The 11,246-nt window shown below is 43.2% G+C and overlaps 1 non-coding gene across 1 annotated transcript; it reads left to right on the top strand.

Annotated features, from left to right (window-relative positions):
• The first annotated feature begins 10,891 nt into the window (after positions 1-10,891).
• LOC119931065 lies at positions 10,892-11,029 on the top strand. Its single transcript, XR_005451932.1, has one exon. It is a non-coding gene; the product is annotated as a small nucleolar RNA SNORA7 (small nucleolar RNA).
• Positions 11,030-11,246: the final 217 nt, after the last annotated feature.

The raw sequence follows: 11,246 nt of genomic DNA, 5'->3' as shown, positions 1-11,246 counted from the left end.
TTTTCCCAAGCCTGGTGAAAGGCAGTGGGATGGAAATCCACCTTCTGAACGACCTGAAATGGCTCAGAAGGGAATCGAGCATCCATCCTCCTGATTTTCAGTTGAAATGGATTCTTCTGATAGTGACTTCTAATTGGTCTGGGCTGGAGCCAATCCCCTTCTCACTGGGGAACGTTATAGTTGTCTTTTCAGTGACAAGAAAAATGACTCTAAATGGTCTTCCTGCCAAATCCAGCTTTTGCTCAGAAAATTCCTCTGCCAAAAAAACAAAAGAGCTCTTTTGGCCTCAATTTCCCCAAAATGATCATTCTCTTTTCTAATTTTTCTAAACCCTGGAGCCAAACAGGTAGTAGTTCTGCTTTTAAAATCTATTCCCCATTCTTGGTCAGAAAATCAAGGCTTCCCGGATTGGTCTGCTTATTCCTGCAGCATTACAGAGCACGAAGCTAAAAGAGTGTAAATTCCAAGGGTCTCCATTTTGCATAATATTTCTCTGGAGCAGCAGTGGGAGGGACTTCCATACTGATCCAGCTGAGATTCAGAGGGTTGTAGCAAAGTCTTGTAGGGGAGTGAGTTCCACCCTTCTAGCCTAGGCAGGAGGGCAGTTAACCTTCCCTGACAGAGGCATGTTCATTCCACTTCTGATGGCCCTTGGTCCCCAGTGGGAACAGGGACTTCCAATCAATAAATCAAATAATGGTATTTGTCGAGATCACCATACTTAGCACTTGGGAGAGTATACTACAATAGAGTTGGAAGGCAGCATTTCCTGGAGGGAAGGAGTCAGAGGATTTAGGATCTAATGCCAGCTCTGCCAGTTGCCTGTTGTGTGACTTTCGGCAAATCACTTAACTTCTCTGTGCCTCAATTTCTTCATCCATAAAACGGGGATTCAATACCTGTTTTTCCTCCTATTTGGACTTCAGGTCACATGTGGGACAGGGACTGTGTCCGACCTGATTTCTTTTTACCTGAGCTAGAGTTTAGAAAGGTGCTTGACATATAGTAAGTACTTAATACAACAATAATAATTATTATAATAATAGTCATGATTCCCAAACTCAAGGAGTTCACAATTTAGTGAATTCCACAATGCCTCTTAATAATGCATTACATGTACTTCACAACCTTAAGGTCAGGATCAGGAAACTGTTCCTTATAAAGTTCTTCTTTCTTCCACTGTTGCCCATTCCTTCTTACTTTAGCTCTGGTATTGTTGGAGAACAGCCTGGTTTTCATGATCTGAATAATTAGACTGTAAGCTTGTTATGGGCAGGGAATGTGTCTGCTGATTCTGTTGCATTTCTACTCGCTCTAGTGCTTAGTTCAGTGCTCTGCACATAGTAAGCGTTCAATAAGTGCCACTGATTAATACATTTTCAGACTATTCGATCACCCCACAGCCTCCTCTTCTCCTGGCTGAATAATCTCAGTTCCTCCAAATTTTCCTCACAGGCGCTTTTCTCCAGTGCTGTAAACACTTAATTGCTCTATACCGGACCCTTGACACATCACAGATTTTTGAGGCCAGGATGGGACACAAATCTTAGTAGGGACAGTAAGATCTCATGCAGAGGCTGAGAGATGTAAACATATAGGTTGCTACATGTTAAACACAAGGTAGTATAATGCCAAGGAATGGTGACTAAACCACTGCTCGAAAGGCTTACCAGAGTACTCGTGAATGGATTTCTCAGGTCAAAATGACTAAAAATAAGACTCTCATCTCTTCCTAAAAATGGTCACCAGGAATTTCTGTAGAGCCTTGTGGTTGTGCTCTGAGAGAAATCAGTTTTCCAAGTTGGAGTCTCCATCAAGAACATTCTTTGGATCAGATTCACCTAGATTCCACGTTCTGCAGCATTACTTAGCTTTCAGTTACAGAGCAAGTGAAATGGGGAAGTTCCTTTTCAGGTTCCAATTCAACCAGTCAAAGTTCAAGAGATATGTAAAACCGATGACACTTCTGAGAAATGCACCCTCAGAAAGGAGACAAGTGTCCTCATCTTCGGTCTGCGTCACCATTTTATGTAGTAAAAGGCCTCATGTTTTCACTGTTCTTTGCAAATTCTTAAACATCTAATAAACATCCTGAAGTTCAGTCTTAATTTTCCTTTCATAACATAAATTCCTGGAAAGCAGGGACTGTGTCTGGTTTCATTCCCGTGTCTAATAGAGAACTGCAAATTAATCGGAGGCCATAGATTTGGAGCCCAAAAGAAATTAGGTTAAGCCTAAGGGTACTAAGCTGTTTGTATTGAAAATTCCTAACCAAAATGAAAAATCCTTTTCAGAATATTACTACTGCACATCTTCACGTGCTGAAGTCTACTGCCGTCAGATGCCTTATCCCCATGAAAATTCTGAATGTGGGCATTTTGTAGAATAATATCTAATTTGCATGTTCTGTAATGCTGGCATAGGACAGTTCCAGGCAAATATAATTGTTCCGTTGATGTTATTAGTTGATGAGCCTCCCTCCAGGCTCTTCAATTGAGCCATACACTCGAGTCTTTTTCAAAGGAAGGCTAACCGTACTTTTGTTTGAATTTTTGGCATCATCTCTATCTTGCTGGCCTTCCCCTTCCTTCTTGATGTTTGTGAGATTAGCGGAGGTTTGAAGGAGGAGATAAAAGGGGGAGGAACAAAATTCAGGGTCAAGTTTTCTCAGTTTCATGATTCATCCATGTCATAATTCCAACCCATATTTGGAAGTCCTATTGTTTAATCAATCAGTGCTACTGAGCGCTTCCTGTGTTCAGAGCACTGTTCTAAACATTTGGGAAAGTACAGTGCAACAGAGTAGGTAGACATATTTCCTGCCCACAAGAGGAAAGTAAGCAAGAGCAGCTGAGGATTAGGGCAAGTAAGATCGAACCATTTAGACTGAACAATTTAGCCAGGACAATTCTAATTCTGGGACATCGATATACTTGTTTTCAATTGCCATGACTTCCCCTACTCAACCAGAATGTATAATCAGCATATCCAGATGACTATTTAGCTTTTCCAATTTTGGTCTGTGTCACAGCTTCTACAAGAGCCATACAATTTAATGTGTGGGCCGACATCGGACATTTTAGTCCCTAAGACTCACAGCACACTCAAGATTTCTACAGCTCTGAGAATCTTCCAACACTTCATACTTTCAGCATTTGTATTTCACACCAGCTTGCCCTCTTTCCTCCTCCTTTTAACCTTTAACCAGACTACACTTTTGATTCATTCATTCAATCATATTTATTGATTGCTTACTATGTGCAGAGGACTGTACTAAGCACTTGGGAAGTACAAGTTGGCAGCATATAGAGACGGTCCCTACCCAACAACAGGCTCACAGTCTAGAAGGGGGAGACAGACAACGAAAAAAAACATAATAAGTGCTTCACAAATACCATCGTTATTATTAAATTACACCATGTTTCAGTTCCCTCATCTGGAAAATGGGGATTGAAACAGGGGACTGGGTCCAACCCGATCAGCTTGTGTCTACCCATAATAGAAGCAATAATAGAAGCAGTGAGGTTTAGTGGAAAGAGCCTGGGTTTGGGAGGCAGTGGTCATGGGTTCTAATCCTGGCTCCGCCGCTTGTCAGCTGGGTGACTTTGGGCAAGTCACTTCATTTCTCTGTGCCGCAGTGACCTCCTCTGTCAAATGGAGATGAAGCCTGTAAGCCCCACGTGGGACAACCTGATGACCAGTGTATCTACCCCAGCGCTTAGAACAATGTGGGGCACATGGTAAGCCCTTAACAAATACCATTATTATTATTATTATTATTATTCTTTCTTCTGGGATCCATTGCTTACACCTTCCCCTATGCCTAGAACTTACTTCTCTCTTGTCCTAGACTGAAAGCTCATCTCTACACTGTAAGCTTGTTGTGGGAAGGGAATGTGCCTGTTTATTGCTATATTGTGCTTCCCCAAGTGCTTAGTACAGCACTCTGCACGTAGTAAATGCTCAATAATTACGATGGACTGACATCCTCCAAATTATATTTCACCTCTCCTTCAGAGCCATCCTAACAATTAACCTCTCTTAAGAGGCATTCCCTGATCAATCTCCCTCATTCCTGGTAATGCCATTGAAGCAGCCATCTTAGCATTCAATTGAACCCTTATTGCTAATTTTTTTTACAAACCTATCTGTTTATTTTTGTTTCTCCTGGTAGCTTGAAAGCTCAAGGTAAAGGCTGTCCATTTTAATTCTATTATATACCCAAAGTCCCTAGGACACTGTAGGTACTCAATCTGTAATATTTATTGAATGCCTATTCTTGTTAGAGCAGTGTAGTAAGCGTCTGGGAGAGTTCAATAGAGTTAGTGGACGTGATCCCTGCCTTCAAGGATCTTACTATTGTGGTGGGGGGCGGGGGGGAATGAAGATGAAGAAATCATAAACTTCTATCAGATATTCAGTAATGGGATCAATTCATATGATCTAATAAGCTGGCTCACAACTCATATCAGTGAATCCAAATGTAAACACCATGCCTGGCCTGAATTTGACATGTTTACAGATTTGCAGAATGGAATCCTGTTCCTTGTCTCGAGTGAAACTTTGTACCACAAACTTTTTTTTTAATGGTAGTTGTTAAGCACTCACTACTTGCCAGGCACTGTACTGAGCGCTGGGGTAGATACAAGTTAATTAGGTTGGACACAGTCCCTGTCCCATATAGGCCTCCCAGTCTTAATCCCCATTTTACAGACAACGTAACTGAGGCACACAAAGTGAAGTGACTTGCCCAAGGTCACCCAGCGGACAAGAGGCAGAGCTGGGATTAGAATCCAAGTCCTTCTGACTTCCAAGCCCATGCTTTATCTCCTAGGTCATGTTGCTTCCCCCTTTCCAATCATTCCTTTCTCCTTTGCGTAGTGTTGGGTCAGAACTTGAGCTCTTCCTCCCCTCGCTGAATCAGGTCATTTGACACCTTAGTCTTCTGACTCAAAAAGGACTGACAGAACAGAGGAAAGCAAACCTGTCCCTTTCGGTAACTTAGCAACCGTGTCATGGTTCACATGGGAGGGGAAGGTCTCTTTCTGGCTCCATCCTGATGGACAAGAGGAAGGAGAACGGTGAACTCAATGCAAGCTTCTGCTGCAGCAGCCGGTGTGGAATTTTAAATTCTGACTCCTGCCAGGCTAGCAGTGCTACCGTGAAGAGAAGTCCATTTGCAAATTAAGCCAAGACTTCAGGATTTAAGCACAATCCATGTGGGTTACATCTGTATCAAATTAAAGTGCCTGCCAGGGTGATGAATTGCTGCTGATAAGTGCAGCTGGGAATCTAATTATGGATACAAGGGCGTGGGGAGCCTAACTGGAAAACCCCAAATTTCTCAGTTCTGAGCCTGCAAAATTCTCTCCTGGAGCTGGAGGCTTGTCCAATAATAATAATAATGGCATTTATTAAGTGCTTACTATGCTCCAGGTGCTGGACTAAGTAGTGGGATGAATACAAGCAAATCGAGCTGGACACAGTCCTTGTCCCATAAGGGGCTCACAGTCTCAATCCCCATTTTCCAGATGACGTGACTGAGGCACAGAGAAGGGAAGTGACTTGCCCAAGGTCACACGGCAGACAATTGGCAGAGTCGGGATTAGAACCTATGACCTTCTGACGCCCAGGCCGATGCTCTATCCACTATGCCTTGCGTCTTCTCTATTGGATGGCTAATTCAAAGGCATATTTTAGGCCGGGACGATCAGCTTTTTGGGTCACTAGGTCCAGGGGAATGCCAGAGACCTACTTACGGAGGGGATTCATGACAGGGAGGAAAGATGATCCACACTGAAGGAATTGGGGCTTTGTACAGCACCTTCCCTGATGAGATCCAACTCACGGTCGGCTCAAAGAGGCTCTGAGATCTCAGGTCATGGGAGCCAGCAGGGGAAATGAAAAGTGAACTAGGTATCGGTGGGAACATGCCCTATGCTCAGCTGTCCCGGCCACTTCTTAGAGCTGCTGGAATTGGATTTCCTGCCGGTGCTGTGATTCCCAAGATGGCTGGCGGCGGGGGCGTGAAAGGCTCAATGACACCAAATACATCCCCTGTGACCATCAGAAACAAAACCAGAAAAACGCCTGCTTTCACCTCTTCTCGGGTGCCAATGTTTTTCTTTCTAAGAGGAGTTGTGGTTTTTCAATTTACGACCGACAACCACTTCGATATTAAAATGGCTAGAGTAGATTCCTCCCCAGTTTTAATGGCTGCTCAACATCCACCCTAAACGTGGGCAGAACCACAGTCCTACCTTGGGTCAGTGTAATTTATTTATATTAATGTCTGTCCTCCCCTCTAGACTGTAAGCTCATTGTGGGCAGGGAATGTGTCTTTTATACTCTCCCATGCGCTTTGTTCAGTGCCCTGCACACAGTGAGTCCTCAATAAATACCGCTGGTGATGATGATGAAGCCTGGGAACTTCTGTTTCACTGGGCAGATGTTGAAAATCTAGATGGGCAGTACATTAGATGGCTGGTCTCTGTTCCTGGCAGCAGTCCTCACAACAAAGCTGCCTGGGGGGAAGTTCTGATTATCTCCAGGAAAAATGCTATAATCATCTTGCTACTTATCCTGGGGAGGTATTCTGAACCTGCTAGTTGGTTGTATTTAAACAGAGCCTTGGGAGGCAACAAGATACCAGCGTGTGGATTACTGTATTTTTCTGAAACTGATGAGGTTTAGGTAAGAATACACGCTTACCAAAAAAATAGCGTGCCTCCTCCTGTTCCTTAGCCACCACCTCCCTCTGGGGACTAAGGTTCCATGCTGGACCTGGACCCTTAGACACACTGCTCCAAGCCACTGCAGATTTCAAAGCCCTCTTTGGGCCTTTTTTTTCTTCATGTCGGCCTGACCCCTGAGGCTGACCCCTGACCCCTGACTCTTCCCAGGAGAGTTCTGAATTCTGGAGCAGCCAATTGATGCTATGACAAAACGAAAACCAAAAACACACCTTGGAATGGAATCTAAAGGAGTGGGACGGGGGACCGGAGAGAACAGGGGGTGTGAGAACCTGGTGGAATGAGAGGGAATGGAAGAAAGGGGGAGAGTATGGGGTTTTGTTTGCCAAGCTGCTTTTTCATTCTGCTGCATTAGACTTTGGGATGGGGAGAAATAAAGAACGTTTCGTGAATTCCACCCAGCTTTGAATAAACAAGACCAAGGGGCTTATTTGTTCACCATACCTAATGGAAAATGCATACCACATCCTTTGGATGTCAGAAGATTTTAGTAACAAATGCTAAATTTTCAAAAAAAAAATACAAATGCATATTTCCAAAGCAATGAAACTCATAAGCCCAGTGACACAACTGACACTAGGGTTCCTGTTTTGAATTTAATGAAGTTTTGAGCCCTGAAATCTTCTACATTGTTCTGGCTCAGAATTATTTATGGCAGATCTGATGGTTCAACGTCTCCAATTTTATCACTGAATTTGTTGTGTATGTATAAATGGAAATTATCTTGGAGCAAAAAAGAATTAGAACTACTTTAGTGACAGGACAGTCTACTGGGAACTGCATGTAGAAAGGGAAACTGGGCTTATGTTTAGGCCTCAGTTGGGCTCCCATGGGAGCTCATTTGATGTCATGTTCTTGTGGGAAAGGAATGTGTCTGTTTATGGAGCAAGGTGTGGAAATATTCAGAAGTGTGTCAGTAAAATCTGTGGAAGATCTGTCACGATCTCTTCAATAGACACAAAAAGAAAGATGGTGGCAATGATGAAGGAGATTCCTACCAAGAAAGATGGAGGGTCCTACGTCCTAAGGCTTTGGGCACAGAAGGAATGCCATAAATACTACTGATTGAATAACTGATTGAGAAACTGGTAAGCGAGACTGAAGAGGCTAGTCTCATTATCGAACAGTGCACTGATCAATGGTATTTATTGAGTGCTTACTGTGTGCAGAGAACTGTACTAAGCATTTGGGAGAGTACAATGCAGCAGAGTTGGTAGACACGTTCCCTGCCCACAACAAGCTTACACTCTAGTGCGTCTGTCGACCTATTTTTTGTGACTGGCTCTGCTATGTATTCTGTTCGTCCTCTTCCAAAGCATTTACCCTGGGAACAGCAAGTGTTAAGTCAAAAATGAACTTGACCAAGTACTTAAGCAGATGTTCACCACTATTAAAAAACTCAATACATCTTAGTTCGGTACTAGATGACTGTGCCTCTCCTTTCTTTCCTCCTTCTAAGGGTCCTTGCTGTTTGGGAGAGGATACTGAGAGCTTCTGCTATCAATCAATCATGGTATGTATTGAGCACTTAGTGTGTGTAGAACACTGTACTAGGTGTTTGGGAGAGTACAACACAATATAGCAGACACATTCAGTTATATTTATTGAGCGCTTACTGTGTGCAGAGCTTGGGAAAATACAATATAACAACAAACAGACACATTCCCTGCTCACAACGAGTCTGCTCCTGGTCTTTGGCCACCACTAATGAACAAAGGAGAAAACTTTCCACTCACCAATTTGGAAAGCTGGAAATCTGTGATTGAGGCTCTGTGGGGGAGGGGAGAGGGAAGATTCATTCATTCATTTATTCAATCGCATTTATGGAGCACTTACTGTGTGCAGAGCACTGTACTAAGCACTTGGGAAGTACAAGTTGGCAACATACAGAGACGGTCCCTACCCAACAATGGGCTCACAGTCTAGAAGGGGGAGATAGACAACAAAACAAAACATGTGGACTGGTGTTAAGTCATCAGAACAAGAAGGGTGGAGGTGGCCATCAGTCAGTCAGTCAATTGGATTTATCGAGCGCTTACAGGGTGCAGAGAACTGAACTAAGCACTTGGGAGGGTACAATACAACAATAAACAGACACATTCTGCCAGTTCAAAAAGTTTCTAAAACAGTAATCTGGCTTGCCCTGTCCTTAACAGTTATTGTTATATATAATTATATTATAATAATACATATAGTTATTATAACAGTGATAAGAACTTGGGTATTTGTTAGGCATACTATGTGCCGGGCACTGTACTGAACCCTGGGATACATACAAGATAATTGGGTTGGACAAAGTGTCTGTCCCACAGAAGGCTTAATCCCCATTTTACAGATGAGGGAACTGAGGCCCAGAGAAGTGAAGTGACTTGCCCAAGGTCACAAAGCAGACAGGTGGAGCTGGGATTAGAACCCAAGTCCTTCTAACCCTCAGGCCTGGGCTCTATCTACTTGGTCACGGTGGATAAAACAGAGATGTGAGCCCAACACCGGTGAAGGTTTCCAAGATGTGAATCAAATGTGTCAACTTACTGGGCCGTGAAGCTGTGTGAGGAAAGACTATTTTCATGCCAGCTCATTCCTCTCTGCGCGTGTATAATCGGGAAACACTCTAATCACACTCAGCCTGCTTTTAAGACTGTTTCGGGGGCCAGGTTTTAAGACAGCTGGATTGTACTAAGTCTTCATTTCCTCTCCCTTTCTTTGAAGGGACCACTCTGGTTCCAAATAATGTATTTCTGCTTTGCAACAGCATATCCCAAGACCATCTGGACCTTTTTTTTTTCTTAAAATCCTGAAATGTTAATGGATGCAGAGAAAATGTGTCATGTGAAAAATAGAATCATCCTTCTTTGAACTCAAAATTCTCACTCTTCCAAGAAAGGCATTATGTTGTGGCCCTTAATTATTCACATCAGGCCCCTGAGGTGACTACCTGTGAATCCCTGATGAAGAAATCCAATCAGCATTTGCAGATCGGCTAGGAGGAAGAGCACTGGCCTGCCCTGTAGGGCTACTCAGAGGAAGACCAGAAAAATAACGGCCAACTAACTCCTTTCCAAATTCATACACACAAATAGGACTTTGATTTTAATAACTGAGCTATGGCATTTAGGGTGCTGCAAGTCCTCTAGACTGTAAGCTTCTCTGTAAGCTCGTTGTGGGCAGGGAATGTGTCTATTTATCGTTGTTTTGTACTCTCCCAAGCCTTCGTATGGAACTCTGCACACAGTAAGTGCTCAATAAAGATGAATGAATGAATGAATGATTTGGGACCACCAAACTGCAGCTCAGACGGGAAGAAGACTGATCTAATGAATGGATCTGGGTTCCAGGCCTTGTCTTCCCATTGACCATCTGGGACCTGGCTGGCACAAAATTAACTGACCTTTAATGATTATGACATTCAAAATTTCATTTATCAACTAATTTTTCTTATCGCTTTATCCCATGGGGGCATGACTCTGGCTGAGTTAGGGTGCCTGATACCAACTCCTAACTTATCTACAGTTATTAGACTGTTCTCATTGGTCTGCTGACATTTGCATGTATAAGGTTGACCACAGCTAATAGTAAACCTTTATGCATCTGTGTTCAGTTACGAAATATCTAAACATTTTCAGTATCTTGCTTTAAACGTTTTAACCTCCAGATGCACAAAAAAACCCAAAAGAATGTCTCCCAAGAAATCAAACACGATTTTGTGAAGGCTTTGCGGCTCTGTCTCTTTTCCTCATCGGTAAAATCATCATTCAGCTGCCCTATCTGCCTCATACAGGTCTTATTAAAGCCACATTTCCTCTCAGAAGCCTTCCCCAACTAAACCCTCATTTTAATCCATCTCCCTTCAGTGTCACCTTTGCACTTGGATTTCTACCTTTTACTCACCCCACCCTCACAGAATTTATGCACATATCTATAATTAATTTTAATGTCTGTTGCCCCCACTAGACTGTAAGCTCCTTATGGGCCAGGAACATGCCTACCACCTCTGTTATATTGTACTCTCCCAAGCGCTCGGTACAGTGCTCTGCATGCTATAAGCGCTCAATCAATCAATTGTGTTTATTGAGCATTTACTGTCAGCAGAGCACTGTACTAAGTGTCTGATATATTGTTATATTATGCTCTCCTAAGCTTCCCTCTCAGGATCACATCTGGAGAGTTTCCAGTACTCTGCCATTCTCAACTACAGGAGGGAAAGTCAAGCAGAGGCATACCCCTTCCATTCCTAACTTGGTCAGTGGCTAGTGAGTGGAAGGTAATCTGCGACAAATCAAAACTCGCCTGTGCTAAGCAGCAGCAGCTTGGGAGAGAGTTGAAGACAAGTTTACTGCATGGACGAAGGCAACGGTAAACCACTTTTGTATTTTTACCAAGAAAACTCTGTGGTTACACTACCAGAGCGATTGCAGGTGAAGGTGGGGTATTCTGGGAGAGCTGTGTCCACGGGGTGGCTATGGGTCAGAGATGCCTCGACAGCACAAGACAAAA

Source organism: Tachyglossus aculeatus, chromosome 7, assembly GCF_015852505.1.
Source record: "Tachyglossus aculeatus isolate mTacAcu1 chromosome 7, mTacAcu1.pri, whole genome shotgun sequence".
NCBI classification, from domain to species: domain Eukaryota; kingdom Metazoa; phylum Chordata; class Mammalia; order Monotremata; family Tachyglossidae; genus Tachyglossus; species Tachyglossus aculeatus.
This window is presented reverse-complemented; position numbering and strand designations above follow the sequence as displayed.